This window comes from Triturus cristatus, chromosome 5_2 (genome assembly GCF_964204655.1).
Source record: "Triturus cristatus chromosome 5_2, aTriCri1.1, whole genome shotgun sequence".
NCBI lineage: Eukaryota > Metazoa > Chordata > Amphibia > Caudata > Salamandridae > Triturus > Triturus cristatus.
Window position 1 is genome coordinate 189,695,919 of NC_140588.1, and position 25,652 is coordinate 189,721,570.

General features: G+C 48.8%; 1 protein-coding gene across 6 annotated transcripts in view; it reads right to left on the reverse strand.

Annotated features, from left to right (window-relative positions):
- ZNF407 (zinc finger protein 407) overlaps window positions 1–25,652 on the reverse strand; it is a 1,626,307-nt gene that overhangs the window by 1,431,246 nt on the left and 169,409 nt on the right. The window lies entirely within an intron of this gene.

Here is a 25,652-nt window from a genome sequence, read left to right on the forward strand (position 1 = left end):
TGGAAGCCCAGCAGAATGTCCCCTTAGAGAACCAGTAAGATAGAGAAAATAGCTTTCAGGGTAAAAATGTCAACTCTAGTGACTGACCACCCAACTACTATGGTAGAAACTTAAAGGCCTATCAGAAGTATTGGGATCTTCATCAAGAGATTATATGAGCAACTCCAGCCATATGCAAATTAGTCTTGATCCTGCTCCAATGGGAACAGTCCAATCCGAACTGCCAGGCTCTCCCTGAACTGGAACACAGGCAACCCAGGACAAATGTCACCCTAGTTAGGTCTCATTAGCTGAGAATTGCTTGCTTCCAGTGACACAGAGTGAACTAAGCACAGGTCTGGGTATAACCGTACACTTTTTTTGTTAGACTTTTGAATGTGTTGCCCAAAGTGGTACGGGTGTGCCCAGATTCAGGTACCGAGCACACTGTTTCACTGGAACAAAGCTATACCTGGCTGATGAGCGCCAACTAGGGTAAAACTGGTCCTGGGTTGCTTGCGCTCCCGTTCACAGAGGACCTGACCTGGCAGTTAAGGCTGGACTGTTCCTATTGGAGCACGGTCAAGACTGATTTGCATATGGTTAGCTCCGAACTGAGATGGCATGGTGTGCAAAATAACTATGGATAGTGATGCTGCACAGGAATTACAAGTGCTTGAGATTAATTCAAGCATTCCACTCATCAGTTTTTTGTATACTTTAGGTCAGTGGTTTTAACCTGGGATCTGGGGGTACCCTTGAGGATCCATAATGCCTACTCAGAGCGTCTGCTTAGAAAATTTCATTATATTAACAGATTAATAAAGAAGCAAAATGTATAATTAAACATTTTAAAACGTTCCGTAAATGTTAAGAAATTTGAAATTGGAGGCTAAAAATGAAGTTAGTGTCCTCAAATGTATCCGTAGGAGCAGTGGAAATGCATCAACCAGAAAATAGTTTGGACAATGGTTGGTCTCAGTTGAATTTAGAAAATCCGCAACTTTCCCATTAAAATGTTATTTTTATATATTTGTTATTTGTGAATGAAATAAAATATTTCCTAATTTGTGTATTTGTATGATGAATGCTTGTGTCTGTATTTTTGTGTATTGTTTTCGGGTCTAAATCATTGAAATTGTTCAAATCGGCATCCCTGGCTTCCAGTAAATAGTCAGTAGGGGACCCCGGATCCCAATAATGATTTAGTGGGAGTCCCTGGATTTCAGTAATGATCAAGTGGGGGTCCACAGAAATCAAAAGATTAAGAACCACTGCTTTAGGCTGTCCTTGATGGGTGGGCCGTTGTCTGCCAGAAACATGGCCTGACCTCTAAAGTGCAGGAAAACGTTTAGTAGGGACCTTGGGGGCTGGCACTGCTAATATATAAGGCCCTGTCATTTCCCCCTAAAGGATAAAATTGTTCGCCAAGGTTTAGTTTTCTTAAAACGTTCTAGGGCCTACTCTGCCTTTTCACCCAGCAGGCAGGTGTTGCCCACAAACAAGTCCATTAAGGACAACAGGACCTCCTTGGAGGAGCCTGAAGACCTCATCTCCACATGGAAGGAAGCACCACACTAGTTCCCAAAGCCTTGCCTAGACAATCTGTGATGTCCAGGCCTAAGTGGATGACTAATTTGACCTATTCTGACCATATTGATTGGTTTGGGCTAGTGAAGTTCATAGGTCTTGAAGGAATTCAGATAAGAACTCAACCACCATGCCACAAAGTGGTGGGCAAGAGGCCCGAGTAGGCACCTCACATTTACTGACCTCAGGGCAAAACTGGCAAAGGAGAACATATGCTTATCAAAAGTTTCAACTCCCTGTCTGGTTGGTTTTAAAGGCGTTAGTATTTACTTTACCGGTGGAGGCCTGTGCCACCAGCGCTTCCGTGCTGGATGCTGGTTCAAAACTTCTGGGTCCCTTGGAACAGGTTTATGGCCATGGGTGATTTGCCAGTTGACTGGTGGTCAGGAGCATGGCTAAGTTCAAGAGCTCTAAAGTGTGTCTTATCACCTCATACAGCTGAAATACGTTTATAGGGTATAGCTTATGAAAGACAAACTGTAGATGATAAGTAGCCTCCCCAACCTGCCTCTGCTGCATGGCACAGGAGGGAGACCTTCTCCATATGACACTGAGTTGTACCAACTTAGAGCCATACTAAAGACAGGTGCTCTCCTGTTTGCAGTCGGTACTGGGTGGACTATATCGCTGTATCACAATTTGGTCCTCCTGTATAGCAACTCAGATCTAGACGACGACTGGTACAAGCTAACACTGCAGTGGCTGGGAATGACTGTGGCAAAATGAGATCACGCTTGCTGACAGAAATACGTAGACCCCCCTCTATTGAGGAGGGGGGGGGCTTAGACTTTTGAATCAGCATGGAAAAACCAGTGTATAAAGTGAAGGGCTGCCTCCAAAAATACACAGAAATAGGGAGGAAATGAGCAGACTATCAGGGTATTACCATTACTGTCGGGGGAACTATGCACTGCAATACTGGAGACTGGAATACATACCTACAAAAGAAAGCTGCGTACAGTCCTGAAAGGGCTGACTGTTGTTGGACTTCGTCCCGGGGGTCGGGTTGGTTGATCCTTGGGAAGTGTGGGGGTGGAGTATATGTGGGAGTGTGGAAAATATGCATATATATTCAATCTGTCATATACAATTCAAAACAATGCGCCATTTAAATATAAAAAAAGTGTGCTAATAAGGACATCATTATAGAGCAAAAGAGGTTCTGTCAGTGCCTGACCAGGCTGCAGGACTTCTGTGAGAACATTTGTTTTAAGCTCCATAGTCCGGAGGTTAAGGTAAGGAACCTCCGCAACCCTTCAAATTACTTAGGCGAAGGAAGTCCTCTCCTCTATTGCAGGTACAGAGGGAAAACATCAATAGAGGTGTCCAGTTCCCTGACCTCCTGAAATTCCATGTACCAATCATTTGCATAATAAGGAGGGGCACATTTTTCCCCTCCAATGTCGTCTACATATGGCTGGCTCTCGTCACAGAGTCTGTGATTGTGTAAGAGTCTAATGAGTGCAGTATAAGCTATGGCACGTCAAGATGTGAACATGGCTTCGATTGAGCCGAAGCCAGTTTGGGCAGAATGATGGGTTTAGAGGTCCTCCTGTGGCACCATGGTGTTGGTGATGAGGTCGATAAGCAAGGGGCTGTCATAGGTTTCAGCGCATAGGCCTATGCTGGTACAAAACCTGCAGTGGGTTCAAGGGGTCTAGAAGGCAATGACGACAAACTCGCAAGCAGATATCCGAGTGGAGAACCCTAAGGATGCTTGGCATCAATAGGCACGCACGAGGGAACCAGAAGAGTGCCAAAGATGTGCAGCATTGCCTCACAAAAGACGTCAACTTACTGCACGGTCACCAATGGGCCTGGAAACTTGGGGTACATCTGAACCAGAGAAGGAACTAGCTCCTCTGTGGGATGGGAGCAATACCGAGAGACAGGGTGACATCCTTGCCCCCTCTCCGAAGAGTGGCAGAAAGGGGCAGAGTCCCATTTAGACTTTTTTGTTTCTTCTTCTTTGACCTATCTGAAGCCTATTACTGCAAGGAATATCAGTCTCTGGAACGACTTCAGGAGCAGGTCTACGCTCTCAGTCTCTACTTTGAGCTAGACCTGTCTGGAGCCTTCCCGCGCTGTGCCACATAGAGCTTTGCCTCGTCATCCCGGATGGCTTTCGGTTTCATCTGGGCACAATCATTGCATGCCTTGTAGTTGTGTGGAGGAGCCAACCATCACAGGCACACCTTGTTGGGATCTGTCACAGACCTCTTTAAGCGAGAGTCCACGAAAGGATTAAGCCCTATAGCCTTAGAGGGTGATATCCTTTGCATACTGGAAAATCTGAAGGAAACATTTTCTTCACAAGTGAAGAAATAAGAAGCAGAGCTCAGGATCAGCTTCTGATGGTGATTAAAAGAAGGACCTGATTTCAGCGCAAATGAGTGGTGCTTTTATGCGGCTTCAATCACCACTTACGGAGTAGAATAGTGTTGAGATGGAGTCACACATAAATACTTGCTGGCACGCAGGAGCATTGCTTTGAATTTTCCTGGTCCAGTCTAACACCTGGGACTATTCACCACGCAGGAATCTGCGATTAGAAGTGTCCATCAGACATCCCCTACCAGGAGAGTAAGAATCAAACATTAAAACTGAATAACTGCCTACTAATAGACTCACTACAAATGATAGACCCAGAAGCCAATCCATCTTTCACTGCGCAGGGCACCTACCAACACTACTTTTTTTTTTTAAAACAATTTGTGGATGGTTCATCATAACAATCATCTAAAAAAAGCATCATGAAGCACGCATCACAGGGGAAGAGCGAAGACAGATATTCGAGGTCTGAGGCAAAACAAGGGGGGGGAACCCCCACTCTCTCAACATAGGGTACAGCATAGGCGAAAGTACGTACAACAGGAGGTGGCTTGTACATTACCAATAGAAGCAGCAGGGTATAGTTCTGAAAGATAGTCTAGCTCAGAGGTTTCTAAGGACAACAGGTAACCCCTTAATGGTTTCCAAATGTCTTTGGGCCATGCTGTAGGAGGTAGCATGGCGTAGATTTCACTTGTAGTGTCGCAGTATGTGAGGCTTTTAAGCTACACACTGACAGTTGAACACCGTTTACCACCCCAGTGTAGAGCAATTTCTCATATTGACGGCAGCAATGCTATAGCAGTAAACCTGCGGACACCCTTCGGAAACATCATACAAATGCCCCAAAAGAACCATGAAAGGGTCAAGTCTGAACTAAGTCTCTACCATTCAAGAGAATTTGGAAAAAACCTCCTGCCAATACTACCCTATATGGAGGAAAGTCCATGTTAAATGTGCAAAGTCCACCCCTTCAGAGGCGTGGTCTCGCCGAGCAGCAAGATGGCAGCTCGGTGAGAGGGCTCTGCCGGCGGAGACATTATCCAACCACAATCCTGCATCACCGGGAACCAACGACACCGGATTACGACACCGACTGCATGCCTAACAAACACAGCTTTGGTTGTGCCCTCGCTGTTGAGCGCCAGACACCGGAGAGCCGCCGGATGTAAATCGGGCCTAGCGGACCTAGCCGAGAGGGAAGAATACTGCAGCAGAGGCGGAACGGAGCACGCTGAGATAAGGTGAGATGGGAGGCTGCAAGGGGGCAGAGACACGTGAGGCCAGCCAAAGGTACCACTTGCCTGCTGATGTTATCTGCTACCCCTCCTGGATGATACAGGTGCCGCTGCGGCCGTGTCCCGAGGCCCAGGTGTGAGCCCTGACACAGGTGGTGAGCCGTCGGATGCGAGTGAGAGGCCTGTGAAGGGAAGCTACGCCACGCGGGACCATCCACTGCACTGCTATTCGCCGGCCCCACCCCACTACTGCTTGGAGCCGGTATCCGGACCCTGGCCGGGGAAACGGCGGATTGGAAATCAGAGTATCCAGCCGTGAGGTAGAGACGCTGGGACATCGGGCCTGCTCTCTCGATCAGGGGGATCCAGTACTAATCAGCAGGTGCTGCGGATAACCCAAGGGTGCTTCAGCTGTAAATATTAAGCCTCCACACAAAATATAAGATTTGGGACAGCGGGGCCGCAAGGTGCTGCCTGCCTCCGGCTGGGAGAGTCCCCCGTGCCAAACACTGTGCTGCTGACGTGGTTGGTCCAGGTTTCATAGGAGTTCCACCGAAACAGGGGCTAGGAGGTGCTAAAACCAAGCCATAACCCGGTGGGGATCAGGGTGTAAAAACACACAAATCACACTGCAGAACCCTGCTGGTGGCGAGCAGCCATCTTGGACTCAAGCGGAGGCCTTGGATATATTTGACCTTCTATCTGGGGATCTGCCAGAACACTATCATCTTCCATACACTTACCTGTTGAAGGGGGCTAGCGACTTGAGCGTATTGGAACTAGCACAGCGTGGCATCCTTGTGAAGGTCCAGCACTTGAGCCAAACCCATTGTAGCCCGGTGGGCCGGGGCTGCCCTTCCCTTCTGTTATGGGGAAAACAGACACGAAGCAGTCCAAGCTGCCATTTGAAAACAAGAGACTTACCAGACACTCTGACTCGGAACCAGACCTAGATACTGAAAATAGAGATGGGGCAGCTGAAAAAGGAGACGACCTATGATCCATCCTCCTGGAGGTAAAATCTAGTTTAAAAACAAGCGATAACAAAATTGACAAACTCACAGATCGGCTAGACCAGGTAAAGAAGCAAGTCGACTCCCATGAACTGCACATAGACAAACTTGAAAACCGAGCTACAGATGCCCACGAGTTCCAAACTGAACCCAGGGACCAGCTACTGCATATGGAGAAGGTATTGGAGGTTATTAAGGCTAAAAACCAAGACTTAGAAGCTCGCTCCCGCCGAAATAATATGCGCATCACAGGAATACCGGAGACCACGGCAACGGCAAGGTTGAGGACTTTGTTGAATCTCTATTGCGGCATTTGTTCGGATCTGCACTCTCTGCGATGTTTATAGTGGAGCGGGCTCACAGATCCCTTGGCCCGAGACCTCCAGTGGGGGCCACGACAAGACCCATCCTTGCACGACTGCTCAATTTACGGCATCGGGACGGAATCCTTCGTGCCGCCAGCGAGATGGGACAACTAAAGCAGGGCAATCAAATCTCCATCTTCCCGGACTTCACCCCAGCTGTACAGACAGCTAGAAGAAGAGAGTTCATACCGGCCAAGAGCATCCTCCGACAGGCCGGATTTAGATATGTCCTTCTATACCCAGCCAAGCTAAAAGTCACACATGAAGGAAACCAGCACCATTTCACGGATGCAAAGTCAGTTCTCAAGTTCGCCAAACATGTTGCAGGAAGCAAACGTTCGCCAACCCCCGGGAGTCGAGTGGAAGCGGCTCTCAGTGATAACGACTGACATCTAGCAGTACGCACAGACACCAAATGGTTTGTAATCATGGCGGCTGCGGTGGGGGGAGCAGCAGGGGCGCATCCTGGCCGTTAACAGATACTGGTGATATATTGGGATTTGAATGTTCAGTAGAACATTAATAATATTGTGAATGGTAACTACAGTTGGTTTCTCATTGAATTCTCAGCCACCCGGCTTCTGGTCAGGTTGTAAGCCGGAGACACCCTGCCCCCAGGGAGAGCTCCCACAGTTGATCTTCTTGAATTCATGTTGGGGTTTGGTTTGGTTTTTGATGGGGGGAAGGAGACTAGAACTTAACCTAATTGGGATGTTGGTGTGGGTGGGAGGGGCGAGAGTGGGGTCACAATGCAGCAGTCTTTTGAAATCGATACAGGCTACATGACTAAGTATTCAGACACACCACTTCTAAATATGTGTAATTACAGAGGAATGTATATGCTGAGCTGGTCGCAGAATAATACACTACCCAGAATGGAGCAGGAAGCTCGTGTCAGGTCAAGGGCATAGTACCACATATACGTCACACTACACCTGGTATAAATGATACAAGGTGTCTTATCGGTACCTAACATAGAATATCAGAGGTCTAAATGACTATTGGAAGGCTCGGCTCATCTAGGCTTACTTAATCTGACACAAGATCAATTGCTGCTTCTTACAGGAAACTCCCTTGACCAACACGTCAAAGGCAAAGCCACAGTATAGATGCTGCGGTGACGTCTACTCAGCAGTCTACTCCAATTACGCATGGGGGGTGGCAATACTCGTACGTCGTGTGCTACAATGGAACACGACACACACACACACACACACACACACACACACACTTGGACACATTTGGAGATTTTTGATACTTAGGGGCTCCTTGAGCAGAACAGAATTAGTGATGGTAGCAATCTACGATCCCAACACCGATGAGCCAGAGTTTTTTTTATAACATATGGGCACACACCGAAGGGATGGGATGAGATACTATTGTTGGGGCGGAGGGGAGGGGGGGAGGGGACTTCAACACCATACTAATCAATACTCTGGATAGGCGAGGCTCGACTCGCAGGCTGTAGCCCAGAGCTAGTGCGACTCAATACACTCATACAGGAAAATGAGCTGTTAGACATCTGGCGACAATGGAATCCTGATAGAGTAGAAGGTACTTGCATAACCTCACATCATAATGCTTGGTCCAGACTGGATTATTAGCTGGTTTACCGAGCTGTGGCAGCTTGGACGACGAACGTTCGTCTGTTGCCCAAAACACTTTCTGACCATGCCCTCTGTTTGCTGCAGCTTAAAGTCCCGATGGCGTCTAGACGAGTGTTCACCTGGAGGCTCCCGCCCCACCCTTTATTAGACTCCGCTTTCCGGGAGGAAATAAGAAAAGAAATAACTGATTCTTTTGCTGTGAATGAGGGATTGGGGTCTTCAGCGGAAACACTCTGGGAAGCCTTCAAGGTGGTGGATCGGGGGAGTTGCATTGCTAAGCAGGCCGGGGTACTGGAATCAATTAGACAGCGGCTTCAGACCCGAGAGTTACAAAATAAGGAAAGGGAAATGAACGTCTACAAAACAGTAGATAGTAGACACTTGACAGCAATTAGGGCAAACCTATCAGAATATGAAGAAGAAGCACACCGTGAAGTTTAATTCTTGGGGAAATACGACACAGCCAAGAGATATGGGGAGGGAGATCACCCTGGGAAACCCCTAGCAAACACACTTAGACCTCCGCGAAACTCGGCATACATAACTGAACTCAGAGATGCAAACGGCAAACCAATAAGGGGGTCACAGCAGATACTCGACTACCTCTCAGATTTTTACACAGGGATATACCCTTCCACAGCCATAGACATATCAGCTGATCTGCAAACTTATCTAGACTCACTAGAATTATTATGTTTAGGCAAGGCACACAAAGACTACCTGTGCGAACCTTATACTATGGAGGATATTATACAGGTCATTAATAGTCTCCATAATGACAAAGCCCCTGGTCTAGATGGCCTGACCACATCTTTCTATAACACATATGGCACTTTATTAGCCCCACATCTGCGAAATGTCTACCAGGAATAGTTGCCTCCCACCGACTATGCTTGAGGCGGTGATATTAATGGTCTTAAAACCTGGTAAAGACGTGTTGAGCTGGGATTCTTACTGCCCGTTGTCACTTATAAATGTAGACAAGATATATGCCAAACTCATTGCTCAAAGATTATAGCCCCTTCCCCTCATTGTCATACCAGACCAATCTTGCTTTATACCGGGCAGGTCAACGTCACATAATTTGAGAACCTTCTTTGCTCTGCTTCATCACCTCAGTCCATAAACGCGAGCAGTAGCCGTATTGCTAGAAGCAACTAAAGCATTTGACTCTCTCGAATGGATGTATCTGTTTGCCATACTGGCTAGATTAGGTATTAGCCCTGCAATCATAAAACTAACAGACTCCTGTATTCTGAACCCACCGCCTGACTACGAGCGAATGGTCTTTTGTCCGAGAGCTTTCCTATCACACGAGGCAAGGGTGTCCATTATCTCAACTCCTCTTTGCCATAGCTATGGAACCCTTGGCTGCTAGACTCAAGACAACATCATGCCTCTGGAAGGGTGGGATTCACATCTAGGAACCTGATAGTCTCACTATATGCAGACGATGTGACACTATATATTAGCAACCTGATAGAAAACACACTCCCCATACTCCGCGAAATTACCAGGTTCGGAGGTCTATCTGTCCAAATTAATTGGTCCAAATCAAAAATGTTCCCCCTGACAGACTGTACAGCTCCCTTTACACTTGACTACCCTTTAAAATGGGCTGATGGTCCTGTTAAGCACTTTGGAGTCTGGCTGAGCCGTGATGTGCAGGAGCTCTGGGATATGAAGTACAGACTCACGATGAGTTGGCTCGAGGGGAAGATTAACACTTGGTCTCATCAGCTGCTGTCACTGGTGAATAGAATTGCTATGGCTAAGATGATAGTTCAGCCTAAACTATTATGTTTATTTGTCAACCTCCCTCATTCTTAAACGCTGTGAGATCCCTGATGATTAAACTGCTCTGGGCTGGAAACAGGTGAGGATTTCCTGGGTACTACTCACACTGCCACTCAGGCACGGAGAATTGGGCGCACAAGATATTCCCTTATATGCTTTTTGTGCTCAAGCCCAGTTTCTACACTATTGGATACACCCTACTCCATTTCAGCCACATGTGGCGATAGAAATAGATAGAGTTGCTCCTACCGCTCTGAATGTGGCGGTATTTGCCACATTTAAGAGATTCAAAAGTGAAATTAACACCACTGAAACGTTGAGATGGGCATGGGATGGACTTCGCACAAGAGCAGAGCTGGAGTTAATATATGCTCCCTCTGCCCTACTGGCGTATAATCCCCAAATACCAGCAATGGCTGACCGGGGCGAGGTGTTAAGAGCTGGGAGACTTGGCATGATAACATCCGCTAATCTATATCCAAATGACACCTTTATATCTCCGCCGTCACAGGAAGGGAAACCAAGTCACACTTCTACGATTTGTTGCTATACTACGGCATAAGGGTGTCCTGCCGCAAGACAAATAGTTATTTTCCCGCTCCTCCACCCACATTAACAGCCTAAGAACAAACTTTAAGTAATGCATCCCCACGTAGGATGATTACACGTTCATATAATACGATGCAACATACGTCCCTGATCACGCAGCCAAAGGCCCTCGCTGGCTGGAATGAGGAGTTACCCACACCTCTGACAGAGGAGCAATGGGGGGTTTCCTGTGGACAGCTGGAGGCGTTATCCCCGAACTATAAACTCCGTCTGATCCACTTTAAGTTCTTGCATACAGCTCCACCGCAAGTGGCTTTGCAAAGACATGGAATGCTGGTGATGCCGCTCTGCTCAGGCCTCTTTCCTTCCCTTGGCCTGGTCCTGCCCCCTGATTGCACAATTTTGGTCAGAAATATTTGATTTAGTCAGTAAAATACTTGAGATACCGGTGGAGCCATCACCGCTACTGGGGCTCTTGGGCTACACGAAAGATGCCCCGATAGAAATCAGACGTCTGCTTGCTATGTTGCTCTTATTGGCTAAGAGACATGTAGCCATTCACTTGGGGAGGTTAAGGGTCCCGAAGGTCAAGACTTGATTGTACATGTCACATACTGTCAAGAGCAGCTCAACACCTTCTAGGCCATGCAATATCTGGGGTCCTCTTCAGATATGGATCTGTACATAGGTACCGTCAAACGTGTCGCCACCTATGCTTCTTGGGTAAAATATTACTAACACATGAAAATCTCGATGAAGTGTATGTAACTGGATGAGCTGGGTAGACACTACAGCTATGCCATATGCGTCACGGAAAGTTTCAACTAGGTGACAGAACTTATCCATTCTTTGTTTACGTAATCGTTTATGTCGTATCTGAAATGGCGACAGAGATAGTCATCTTTGGTGGTTTTCATTTGCTGCATTGTTCTCCCCTATGATGTTGTTTCTTTTTTCATTTTCTTTATTCCTTTTAACCCTTTTTGGGTTTTTTCCTCTTGGCATTCATGATTATGTATTTGCTATAATTGTTAATGTGATCCTTGTACTCACATGCTGTTTATTATCTCTGTATGTGATATACTTATATACAAATAAATAAAAATAAATAAATAAAAATAAATCCGCCCCTTCTCTCTGGTACTAAGTGCAAGTGCAGGATCTAGCTGATACATTTTAGCCAGTGCAGCTGTGTTATGTATACCCTGTGTAAAAAAATGTAATGTACGATTGTGTCTGTGATTAGGGGAAACCAATTTGCTCTGTTCACAACAGTAATAGCATATTTTGTTGCATATAGGGTGGCTCAGGACTCGTTCCAATTTCTCTCTAATCTTCCTGTCCAGAACTAGCAACATAGCAACACATGCCGATTAGGTCTGGAGACCAGCCTTCCCCCATCGGTATCATTTACCGTTAAAGGAGAGAATTTGTCTGGGGGTAGGAGGGGACGGACACACACAATGTATTAAGTTGGCGCCATAAGATATATGTGTAGCAGGCAGGTCGCTCCCTCTGCCACCGCACCACCGCGCAGACCCCCTGTGTGCCGCTGCTGCTGCTCTGTGCTGTCTGCTGCCTCCCTGCAGACGGGTCCGTTGACTGTGTTTTTTCTTTTTTGCCTTCTGCTAACTGTGTGTTCGTTTTGACTACTGTGCCACTTGCCCCTTGTTTTCCTTTTGTGCCCGCTGTGCCTGTCTCTCCCCCCCTGGCCCCCTCTTGCCTTCTGTGCCACTTTTTTCCCGCCGCTCGCGTCCCACGTGGCCCCGCCCCCTCGCTTCCCATTGGCCGCCCCGCTCCCGCCTCCCAGCTGCTCCTCCCTCCCTCTCCCCCTCCCCCTCTTAAGGAGGCCGCGCAGCGGCCGTGCAGCGGCCGCACGCAGCGGGTGCGCCGCTGCCGCGCCTAAGGCAAGCCCGTCTGCGCCCGTCCGCGCCTGGACCGCACCCAGCCCCAGGACGATGCCAGCCCACCTGACTGATTTACGACACCGACACCCTCCGCGCACTCAACACCGGCCGGACCCTCGTCTGCCACCGAGCTACCCCGAAACGCACCCACGGACCCTTCACCTGCCAAGCCTGCAAATTCACCTGCCTCTGGACCTGCACCACACCCGCCAGACCAGGCACCAGCAACAACGACCTCAAGTGTATCCTGCTCAACATCCGCTCTGTCCACAAACACGCCGTCGAACTCTGGAACCTCCTCGACACAACAGCGCCGGACGTTGCCTTCCTCACAGAAACCTGGATGAACGCCTCCTCAGCCCCAGACATCGCCATAGCCATCCCAGATGGCTAAAAGATCACCCGGAGGGACCGCATCAACCAAACCGGAGGAGGCATCGCCATTGTCTACAGAAACACCATCCGCGTCACAACCAACGCCGACGACACCCTCACCTCCGCCGAGCACCTTCACTTCCAGATACACACCGACCCCAAAACCACCCTCAGAGGCACTCTCATCTACAGACCCCCGGGATCACGCACACATTTCAGCGAAGCCATCGCAGACTTCATCTGCCCGCTTGCCCTCACCTCCTCAGACTACATCCTCCTAGGGGACCTCAACTTCCACCTGGAAAACAACAATGACAACAAAACCATCCTGCTAGACAACCTCGCCAACCTCGGACTCAAGTAACTAGTGAACACCCCCACCCACCGTGCCGGCCACACGCTTGACCCCGTCTTCTCCTCCAGCAACCACATCTCCTTCAGCCACTCCACCGGACCACACTGGACAGATCACAGATGCGTCCACTTCAACTTCAGGAAAACCACGACCCACCACCACCCACAACAGGCTCCCCGAAGATGCTGGAGCAAGATCACCACCAACCAGCTCACCACTTCCCTGAGCCAAAATCCTCCCGCCAACACTACGGACTCCAACGAAGCAGCCCGTAACCTCACACAGTGGCTCACCAGCTGCGCCGATGCCCTTGCACCACTGAAGAATCCTCTCAGCGGACCCGGCAGCAAAATACCTCGTGGTTCACCAACGACCTCAAAGACTCCAAGAAATACTGCCGTACCCTCGAGAAAGCCTGGCGCCACGACCAGTCAACAGGAAACATGACAGCCCTCAAGAACGCCATCCGCAAACACCACCAGCTGATCCGCACCACCAAAAGGACAGCATTCAGAGAACGACTAGACAACAACACCCACAACAGCAAGGAACTCTTCAGCATCGTTAAAGAGCTCTCAAACCCCAGTGCCAGCAACAACATCATCACGCCCTCGCAAGACCTCTGCGACGCACTCGCCTCGTTCTTCCACCGCAAAATCGCCGACATACACAACAGCTTCGGCACCCAGATCACACACCCAACCACTGAACCAACGCCCCCCACCACCACCCTCTGTGCCTTGACCCCCGTCAGCACTGAAGACACCACCCACGCGATGAACACCATCCACTCCGGCTCCCCAGCCGACCCCTGTCCACACCACATCTTTAACAAGGCCAACTCCATCATCGCACCCCATCTCCGGAACATCATTAACAACTCCTTCGCATCTGCCACCTTTCCGGAGAGCTGGAAGCATGCGGAGATCAGCGCCCTCCTAAAGAAACCCACCGCGGATCCCACGGACCTCAAGAACTTCCGCCCCATATCGCACCTCCCTTTCCCCGCTAAAGTCATCGAGAAAACCGTCAACAAGCAGCTAACCGCCTTCCTCGAGACAAACGGCTCCCTCGACCCATCACAATCCGGTTTCCGAGCAAACCACAGCACCGAGACCGCCCTCATCACAGCCACCGACGACATCAGATCCCTGCTTGACAACGGGGAAACTGCTGCCCTCATCCTCCTCGACCTATCAGCCGCATTCGACACAGTCTGCCACCGCACCCTAACAAACCGCTTCCACCACGCCGGGATCCAAGGAATGGCCCTGGAATGGATCACCTCCTTCCTCTCCGACAGAACTCAGAGAGTCCGCCTACCTCCCTTCCGCTCAGCGGCCACCAAGATCATCTGTGGCGTACCTCAAGGCTCCTCGCTCACCCCCACCCTCTTCAACGTCTACATGAGCCCCCTCGCAGCCATCGCACACCAACACAACCTAAACATCATTTCCTACGCCGACGTCACCCAGCTGATCCTCTCCCTCACCAACGACCCCACCACCGCCAGAGCCAGCCTCCAGGACGGAATGAAAGACGTCGCGGAATGGATGAAGCTCAGCCGGCTGAAACTGAACTCAGACAAGACGGAAGTCCTCATCCTCGGACCATCCCCCTCCGCCTGGGACGACTCCTGGTGGCCCCCTGCTCTGGGCACCGCCCCCAAGCCCACTGACCACGCACGCAACCTGGGTTTCATCCTGGACTCCTCCCTCACGATGACCAAGCAAATCAACGCCGTCTCGTCACCATGTTTCAACACCCTGCGCATGCTCCGAAAGATCTTCCGGTGGATCCCCACCGAAACCAGAAAGACGGTCACCCAGGCCCTCGTCACCAGCCGACTGGACTACGGGAACGCCCTCTACGCTGGAACCGCAGCCCAACTACAGAAAAGACTCCAGCGCATACAGAACGCTCCTGCACGACTCGTCCTGGACATCCCTCGACACAGCCACATCTCTGCCCACCTGAGAGACCTGCACTGGCTCCCCGTCAGCAAAAGGATCACGTTCAGGCTCCTCACCCATGCCCACAAGGCTCTCCACGACATGGGCCCCATATACCTCAACAGCCGCCTCACGTTCTACACACCCACCCGACAGCTCCGATCCACCAGCCTCGCCCTCGCCACCGTCCCACGGATCCGCAGAACCACCACCGGAGGAAGATCCTTCTCCTACCTGGCTGCCAGGACGTGGAACTCCCTCCCCACCCACCTCCGACTGACCCAGGACCATCTCTCCTTCAGGAAGCAACTCAAGACCTGGCTCTTCCAGCAGCAGCACCCCCCCCCCCCCCCCAAGCGCCTTGAGACCCTTGCGGGTGAGAAGCGCGCTCTATAAATGTGACTGATTGATTGATTGATTTGGGAATCTTGCAGTATTATCATGAGAGAGTATGTGGCCCTCAGGAAATAGGTCCCTGAACGCGTGCAAGTTATGGTGTAAAAGGGTGCACTGAACTGGCTTCTCCTGAGTGATGGGGATCCAGGGGTTGTTCTCCAATGGTAAAGGCAGGGGAACATAATAACCCGATCCCAAGGATTCGGATAAGATTTCTCCATGCCCAACTGGTGACGGATAAGGTTTGAATGTCCGCGGTATTAAATTTAATGCCTTTCCGGAGTAGAGATTGCAATGGAATTGGTGATGCTGGTCCGTCTTGGGTCTGGTGTAAGGAAGGGGTGCGTCCCCATGGTACCAATGACAGGCAATTGGCAGTACAGCAGGAAGTCAGGCACTACAAACCCTCCTCTATCACAGGGAAGAACAAAGGTGCAGCATTGTATTGTAGACCTGTGGTGGCCCAAATTAGTCGCAATAAGGGGCTCTTCAGGGTGTCAAAGAAGTTATTGGTAAGGGGGATGGGTATATTCAGGAAACAGTACAGAAATAGTACAAAAATCAGGGGAGGACAACGCTTTTAACGTCCCACCAGTAAAAGGGGGAGTTGAAGCCATTGTCAATTTCTGTGTTCAACCTATCCATGGTCAGGCCATAGTTCAGCCAGATCAATTGATCTTTATCATGGTGCAAGATAATGCCTAGGTATTTCACTGGCCTATCACACCATGTGAGAGGATATTCACCGGACACTGGTGTGGTAGGGGGAACAACTCAACCTTTGGCCAATTTATTTGAAGGCCCAAATGCCCGCTGACCCGGACAATTTCCCATACAATAGGTGCCAAGTTGTCAGCTGGGTGCCTTATGAACAACAGGATATAATCCGCATATAATGAAATGAGCAGGGGGCAAAATGCAAGACGTGATGCAGGTGTTCCTCTTGTAAATGATTGACCGGAGGGTCCATGGATATGATGAATAAGAGGGACAATAGGGAGTAGCCTTGCCTGGTACCCCTAGTTATGGCAAGTGTCCAAAAGGGAGCCGTTGACCGGCAGTCTGGTAACAGGTTGTGGGTATAAGAGCATAATTAAAGCGATGAACCCCCATGGTAACCCCAATTTATGCAGTGTTGCACATAGGAAGGGCCATTCCAACAGATCAAACACCTTCTCAGCGTCTAACAAGGCAACAGCTGTAGGGACATTCGGCAAGATCCTGTTCAGTACTAAGAACACTGCGCGTAATAATGTGGTCCATCAGTAACGTCAACCGGGTGGCAAGGAGCTTATCGAGTTTATTATTATCGATACTGATTAATGACAGTGGGCCATAGGATGTGTAGAGTTGTGGGTCCTTACCCAGTTTCAGCCTCACTTAGGGAATAGGGTAGGGTACCAGATTGCAAGGCTTCTGCATACATTTTCAATAGATGCGACGCAAAGAGATGTAGGTTTTGTAGAAGATCCCTGTGATTCCATCCGGGCCAGGGACCTTAGAAGCATCAAGGGAGTCAATCACCTGAATTATATCTTCACTTAGGTTAACTGAGGAATTGTCTCTGAACGTCTGTGATCCAGACCATTGCCACTTCAGACAGGTACTCTGCCCAGTCAGTGTCCTGCCTGTTTGCCCGTGAGATATATAGATGCGTGTAGTATCGGAGAAGTTCAGTGATCACCTCGTGGTTGCCTGTCACTCAACTGCCATCCAATAGCACAGTTCTGGTATGCATCCACCACCGCTAGGCGTGCATAGTAGTGTTGCTCGCCCTCCCCGTACAGATGGGCCCTTGCATATTTCTCCAAATATGCTGTTTCCTGTTCAGCTAAATATTTAAATTCACCAGCAGTGTCATGCGACGAAGAAACTGAGGCCCATGCAGGTACTGCATGTCTGGGTGGTCTGTCGTACAATTCAGATTCAATATAGGCTAAGTTGTTATAAATGTCCCGTAGGAGCCCAGCATGTTTGGAAATGCAGACTCCACGAATCTAGGCCTGAAAGGCCTCCCACAGCATGGCCTGCTGTGCCACTGTACCTTTGCTGAGTTCAAAGTACTCCACGATAGCTGTGTGGAGCTCAGACCGAAACACCTAGTCATGTAAGGTGGTTCCCGGGAATCACCAGTGGCGTTCCAGGCCCCTCGGAATTGTACCTACGGGACCAAACCCACTGGTGCGTGGTCCGACAGCGTTTGTGGAAGATTTTTTACATTCACCAGCCATGGAGTGACATTGGCAAATATGAACCAGTAAGCAATGTGCAACCATACATGATGGGGTGTGCAATAGAAGGTGTACCCGGGAGTAGAAGCATGTTTCAGGTGCCATGTGTCCTTCAGGAGATAAGTGTCAGTGATATCCTGTAGTACCCATCACAGGGAGTGCAGCTTGCCACCTGTTGCCGTGCCAGTAGAGCCCTGCACGGGGTCAGCCTTCATGCTGAGCTCCCCTCCCAGTTGAATAATGTCAGCATCCATGCATCCCAGTGTGGACAACAGATCCTGGAAAAAGTCTGGGGCATCCACATTTGGGACATATACATTAACCAGGAACACGAGTTGGGCATTCAAGGTGCCTGCGACTATGACAAATCTTCTGCCCTCAGCTATAATGCTAGCTTACCTTTGCGAGGGTTATTGAGTCCTCTACCATTACAAGATTTGAATGTGAGTTTAGCAGTGAGGTCCCGTCCCTCTCGTGATGCGGTCATCTAATATTGGGTGTGTTTAGCAGCACTTGCATGTCAGTGATGTAAGCTCTTCTCTGCCAAACAAGGTCAGAGGACAAACAAACCCTGCAACATCTGCGATCCCCCTTCCCCTCACCCACATTAGGAACTTCACCACCAAGAGAATCCCATAGGGACCACAAGAAAAACAAATAAAAACACAAATACCCTAATCAAGCAATCAACAGCATTTGCACCGAAGCGTCCCGGTGCTCAAAAGCAGAGACGGAGAATCATAGCCGGTTTAACCAGATTTCTTTTGGTCAAAGAGTCAGGCTTTTAATTCTTTCCTGAAGCCATGTTCGGTCTCGGTCATGCAACATTTGACTGGCAGTGAATTACAAAGCTTCACCGTTAGTACCTCCCGGAACGACGGATTTTAGCGAACCTGGGTATACGCATAAGTCAAAGGTGGTTAGATCTCAGGGATCTCTCCTGCTGGTACCTGCAGAGTCCGATTCTCAGGTAACTGTGGCCTTTGCCCTCCAGTGCTCTAAAAGCTAGAACAAGGGCCTTAAAAACCCCAACAACTTCCAATTCGGTATACACCGTGGAAGGTAAGCAATGCTGCGGCAAGCAGGCCCCAGTGCAAGGGTAGATTCAATAGGGGTCAAATAGGAATTGCTCATGTAAGCAGTAAAAGAGTAGTCAGCGCCAGCAAACTGATACAGGTAACTACCCAAGATGTGGCCCGAGGCTTAAACAATCGATTGAACAGCGAGGACTACTTGGGGGTGCACAGGATGGCTAGTAGTTCAGTCATTTGGGAAAAGGTCTGTGCTAGCAGATGCGTGCATGTATAGTGGTGTGCGGTATGGGGTGCCAAATCGTGAGGCCGAGTGTTCCTTGCCATACTGTGTGTAGAAGTCCATGGTATCTGCAGGATTATCCAAGAGGCAGGGTTTCCCATTGAGATCGACTCTGAGGTGCGCCGGGGTATAGCATCTCATAATTTAATCCATAATTGAGTAACTGGGCTTTTACGTCTGCAAATATGTGCTGGGTATCTTGCACTGCCATCTTGTGTGGTCCGGAAAAAACGAATATGGCAGATCCCGAATATTGTAGCAGGCCTTTTTCACATGCGAGCCAAAGAACTGTGTCCCGGTCACAAAAGTTCAGTAGATGAGCTATGATAGGACATGGTGGAGTGCTGGGTGGCGGCTGTGGGACAAGCGATTGATGGGCTCTCTCTATTACGAACGTAGTAGTGAAGCTTCGGTGGTCAAAAAGTAAGAAGTAATTCCATGAACTGGTCTGCCTGCCCATGTTCGTGGATTTTACTATGTTAATAATGCGAATATTTTTGTGGTGAGATATTGCCTCCAAATATTTGCTCTCGACTGCCACAGTTTTGAGGAAGCATTTCATTTTTTCCAGTCGCTTATCAGTTGTGGCGGCAAAACCTTCTAGGCCGAATATACATTCCTCTGCACTGTCCAATCTAACATTCTGTCGATCCAGGCGTTCTCCCATGCAATCAATCCTGCTGTTGAGCGACTTGAACCGGGTGTCTACGGAGCGGAAGCCCACACTGAGGTAAGCCATGAAGGCTGCTCTCCCTGTCAATTGTTCAGAGTCTGTAGAGTCAGCCGCGCCTCCCTCCATTCCCGACAGGGGGCATCCAGTTATCCCATTTCCTTGGGATGTACAAAAGAGACGGTGGGACCTGCAAGTACAGAGGACCGTGTGCACAGCACAGAGTCCTGGTCACTGTCCGTTCTTGTGGGGGAGAGCAACTAGGCTTAAAGGTTGTGTGCAAGCTGGTATGAGCCAACCTCCAACCCAGGGGAATCACAGTTCAGATGCAGTTGATTCCGCTGCTGAACGACCCTTATGGCGAGAAACAGGTGCAGTCCATTTCATCCCTCAATATTGCATGTGACGTGAGGGCCCGAAGTATGCAGCGTGGGCTCTGGCATGTGAACAGGCACCCTCGCAGCGTACCGCTATGTGAATAGGTGGGGGGGAGGGAGGGGGGGGGCTGTGAGCATCCACCGCCCGTTGCAGGAATGAAAAGCAACGCAGCCCAAAAAAGACAATGCTCCTGCCTGTGTGGGGGTTACCGGGTGGGATCCGCTATTAAAAAATAAATTCTCCATATCTATGGAAATCACCCCATGAGCATCTTACCCGAAGCCAGGAGAGGGTGGGCTGTGGTCAGATGGCGGGAGCACAGGAAAAATGTTGCAAGGAGCAGGCCACTTGTGGGTTCAGGACGCTTCACTCGTCCACCGGCATTATTCACCGGATTGCCTCCGCCTCATGCCCTAAGATTACTAGCCAGCACGTGATGCTTCTACACGCGGACCGAACTCCGACAAACTAACATCCGTGGCTTTACTAAGATTGCACATCTGATTACGCTCCTGGATTCACCCTCCCTCCCTTGAACGCTCAGTTGTCCCGCGGTTGATTCCTGCGCTGATTTACCTTCTGGACCCCATGCCTTGACTGGACCTCTTACCGCCTAAATTGTTTGTCTATCATGCGGCTTCCAGCACTATCCTTGTAAATTACGTGACCATTTGTCCTGATGATGACCTGAAATTAATCAGGTTGAAACGCCGTCGACTACCCAGCAGAGAAGCTTGGCGCTGTAGTGGTCAATTTACTTTACCCAATTTACAAACAATTTTGTACATACTTGTCTCTTTATTGACCACTATTTGTTATAATTTCACGCTGTTTTTCCACTTTGTGTCACTGCGCCGTCACTTGTGACTAGCACGCCCAGTGCCCACTTGCGTGTTATGGTCACCATACACTTCAATTGTACAGTAGTGCTGTTATAACTACCTGCAATTACTAAAAACCTTAATTTCATTCCTTCCATTGTGGTCTCCCTTTGTTCTCTTTCCCTGGTTTCTATGATGTATGCTGTTTTTCTAACTGTCCATGCTAAATGATCTCCAGTTGAGACATTGCCACATTGTTACACTTGTGTGTGTCGGCGCATGGTTCCTCTCCTTCAATCTCGCAATGCAGGTTAATTCCTCCGGTCCAGGAGTCTCCCACAGCCATCTCCCCTAAAGTTGGCCTCCGCACAACCCAGTGAGGCTCGACAACCTCAAACCTCAAGCTCACCTGTGGTATAGGCCAAGCCGGAGTCGGCTGATTTGCTTGCGTCCCTGCGCCCATCAAGAACTGTACTGCATACCACCTCTATAGGTTGCCCAACAGCGTTGGTTCGCTACCTGGTTGGGAATGTCGGCCCAATTCCAGCAGATTATGAGACCATTAAGCTGGAGCTTCACAGCAGAGTGGCCCTCTTAGTCACCGGCGTGGCTATGCCCCCATCTGCCTGCACTTTAATGGTGAGATGGAGATTCCCCTGCATGCAGATGTGGTTAGTGACTGCACCCACCTTCAGGTAGATGTTGGGGGAGCCAAAGGACCCTATTTTACTATTGAAAAGGGCATCCTCGGGAAGTGCACTGATTGCGAGTCACCTCTTTGCTGCACACTGTGTCCACGTCCATAGTAAAACACAGGCCCACATGTTTAATACGGCATGGACACCTCCTTGCAAATGAGGAAATGTCCTCTTAAAATCACTGCGCGCTGTATTACAGGAAAGGCCGCACACAAGCATCTGAGGCACCTTCTGTAATACTAGTGTTATGGGGCCCAAAAAATGTCGCACACGCCCATTGCACCCTTTGGGCACTGTACGTAATACAGGCCCAGATGTGCTGAATGAAACTGGAAATTTGGAAATCTTCAGAGACTTTATAGAAGAGCAGATGATGTCTGCTTAGTAAAAAAATATGTTAATTACTTGAACTTACCTAGGACAGCACTGGTTCACTATAACTACATAAAAAATGGATCAAGATTAAATCTTTTCACAAGGGTGTGGCTTGGACGTAAAAGATGGAGGACGCGTGAGAGAGAAGCTCCGCCTGACATCAATCCTGAAAGATTAGCATGTTGGAGTGGCTCTGGTGGCTCAATATCTTTTACTTGCTGAGGCGTGAGGCCGGAGCGGCGGCTGAGTGCTGGCGGACCAGACGAGTGAATGGCGGAGCCTCAGACAGCAGCGAGGCCTGGAGAGAGCAGAGCTGCGACTGCCAAACCGATCCCGGCCCTGGCAGGCCGCGCCAGCGGAGGCATATTACTACCTGACTGTACCCGGTCCAGAGAAATCATGGGAAGATCTGGAGAGCAGATCCGCTCCCGAGTCTGGGCTGGTTGCCGAAGAGCTGAAGAAATCGGAGGACCTAGAAACGTCCGATAGGCAGCGGCACAGGCATTGGAACACTGTTAAGATCAGGGCCCAGGGAGAGGACTAGGGGGAGTGGGCAAGAGCAAGCAGCAACGAGAGGAGAAAGGGGGTTGCTGCAACAAGCCCTGAATGCCGGAGGGGAGCTATATGAGGAGCGGTGGTGTCAGGGCCCCCCTACCCCTCCATTATCGATCTACTCTGCCCTGAAGTGAGAGAGATAGGCGCCGCCCCACACCCCGCCAAGAGATATCTGTGGCCAAGAGTACCGGCCTGCACAGAGAGACAACCAGAGCAGGAAGCTGGGGGCTGCTGACGGTGCAGGAACCGGCGCACTGTTGTGGTGGAGACCCGAGAGCGGGCCCACAGACAACAAGAGGGGTTAACACTTCTGGGCCGGAGAGGAGTGGCACAGATGTATTAGAACAATGTCAGCTCCAAATGAGGTTGTCCAAAATGCAGGCTATATTTAAGATTCAGACCCTGCTTCGTCAATGCAGTGCTTTAAAGAGTAAACATTCAACTGTTCTATTAGAGACATTTGCATTTTACCTTACACAGTTAAGTTATCAGTCAGTTTCAGATGCATGTCTAGTATGCAGTTCTAAAACCAAAACCAAAGGTTCTTTGCCATGCACCCCCGCCAAATAAAACAGAGCAAAGTTCTTATCCTTCAGACACCCAAAGGCCCTGTCTCCAAGTCAACTGTGGTCTTCTACTCATCTTAAATCATGAGGCCCTTAGATTTGGATAAGTAAAATTTAAATCTGGATATTATCTGCAAAATAGCCTTCCCTTGTGCGAATAGCTTCATTCCAATTGATTTGACACACTCACAAGTGTTGGCCACACTCAGGTCTTTATATGGACCCTGCTACAGAATTCTATTTTCCAAATATGACCTCCAGTGAGAATCTCCCCCTACTTTCATGGCAGTGGGTCCCTTGTGGGAAAATGTTTGGGGTGGTGGATTCATCATCATGCTGATAACTGGTTCTGCTAGGCAGCTCTACACTTTCAGTGGGTGGTACATTGATCTGTTATAGCAACCTCAAAAGGCCTCTATTGTCCCTAGACCTTGTGATTGTGTGGGGCACCACTTTACCCCGAGTGAACAATCAGCACCTTGGGCTTAGGGAGATATATGGTCATTCCCTGGCAACACTGCACATGTGCACCAATGCTCTTTCGGGGATTTACCTAGCTACAGTATGTACCTAAATGCACATAGTGGTACGCAGACATCACTAAAGGAACCTGCTACTGACTACCATCAAGGTTCAATTTATTGTTTTAACTCGAAGTCCACAGTGATCAACATGAAGGTTTTACCAGTAGAGCAAATTCATTTTTCCTGCATTAAAGCTGTGAAATAAAACACACTTAAGTAAGGAACTACTGCAAAAGCATTACAGGGTGGGTTTGTGCAGTGCACTCGAGTCTGTAAGACTGAAGACTACACGTCCAATTTAAATTTTGTCATGTTGCGATGCCAACATGAGTCTACGTTAACAAACCAAAGAGTACAAAAAGTAGTGTGTAACAAATGCCCCTGCACACGCACACACAAACACACATGCGAGCACACCCTAGTCTCACCCTTTTTTACCCCGCTGGGGAGTTCATGTGATCATATGTGTGTAGAATTGAAATGTGTGTTACATACTAGATATAGGTACCTCGCACACACAGACTCAAAATTATAGATGCAGGTGTGTTCCATAAATACTGAATGCTAAGGAAGTGTGCGTGCAGACACGCTGAGGATGAGGTGAAACAACCGATTTACCCCTGATCATTTTTTAGCAAAGAAGCAGGTGCTTCTGAAGTTCAAATTCAAACAAACTATGCACGGCTTTTAGCCATAGGTTCAAGAGACAGGAGACAAAAGGATAACCTCAAGGTTCCCTTTTTGTGTGACGAAACAGAACAGAAAGATCATACTTTGAAACATGGAAAAACATGATTAGTCATACTTTGAAACATGGAAAAACATTATCAGCCAAACTTTCAGAGGAGTCTCATGTCAACCCAACTAGAAAGGGGGAAGTCAGCAAGCCACCTATGGATTCACTGGTGTGTGCCAGTATGGAAAAAAGTTAGCTAGAGTACTGTGGTTATTGTTCACTCACAATGCATTCTTACGAACGTAGTGTTTTATTCAAGTGGGAAGTGAAGAAAGCACAGCTTTCCAAAGAGATGTTGTCTGCCAATGTAGCAAGTAGGTTTTGAGGAGCCAGCCTTAAGAGTCTGATTGGCTGCCCGGTTGGACAGAGCACCATCCTTGTGGATGGTGCTGATTTTCCTCAACTACGTTCTTTCCCATCGGAAAACAATCAAGGGTTTTCAAAGAGATTGTTTCTTCCGGTCCATGCATTGTGTGGGCCAAGGACAATGTGATTTGTAGGATTCTTGCTGCTTCCAGATTTCTTCAGCGGCTTAGCTTGGAGGACTGTATTCATACCATGGTGTATACCAGTCAGGAAATGACCACAACCAGGTCCAGAATTATTTAGTGGGAGGGGTTCAGGAAAGAAGAGGGCTCCATAGAGCTCTCATAGTAGCCATATCTGATTAAATGATCCCAATTTGTCCAAAGAGAGTCAGCTAGGGCCACAATTACAAATTAAACAACTATCAATTGTCAAAGCACTACAAATTGTGCTAACCACTTTTAACCCCCTGAGCTGAGGGCAATAACTATAAGTCATTTATACTCACTCTATATATTTTTGTTAAAATTACATTGTTGTAATAGATTGGTATATGCTTTACATTTTCACTTGGGAATTGTGAAAAAATCATAACACATTTGAGGGCTGACGTTAGGCAATACCTTTCGCTTTTAGTACACTTATATTTATTATCTACTTACTTAAAGGAGCTTTCAGCCAGCCCTCTTCATCCATTTCTATGTTATTGTGTCACCCTCATTCTTTTTCCGCCCACTACAGAATATAGCAAGGGGCAGTGGGTCAGCCCACTTTAGCCACAGGCTAACTTCATGGGAATGATGGCATTCTTCTCTTCACAAGGAGCACTTCTGCACACAAAGTAGTTCCTTTCAGTGCCAGGGACTTCTGACCATTTGCTCTTTATGATGACAAACAATGGAGACAGCCTGCTAGCTCCGACAACAATGTTTTATAAAAAGAAAGGTAAAACGAGCATTGACAAAGCCAAAATTCCGACAGTTAATGCCACACCGTTTGCTTTGCCAATGCTTGTTTAACAATC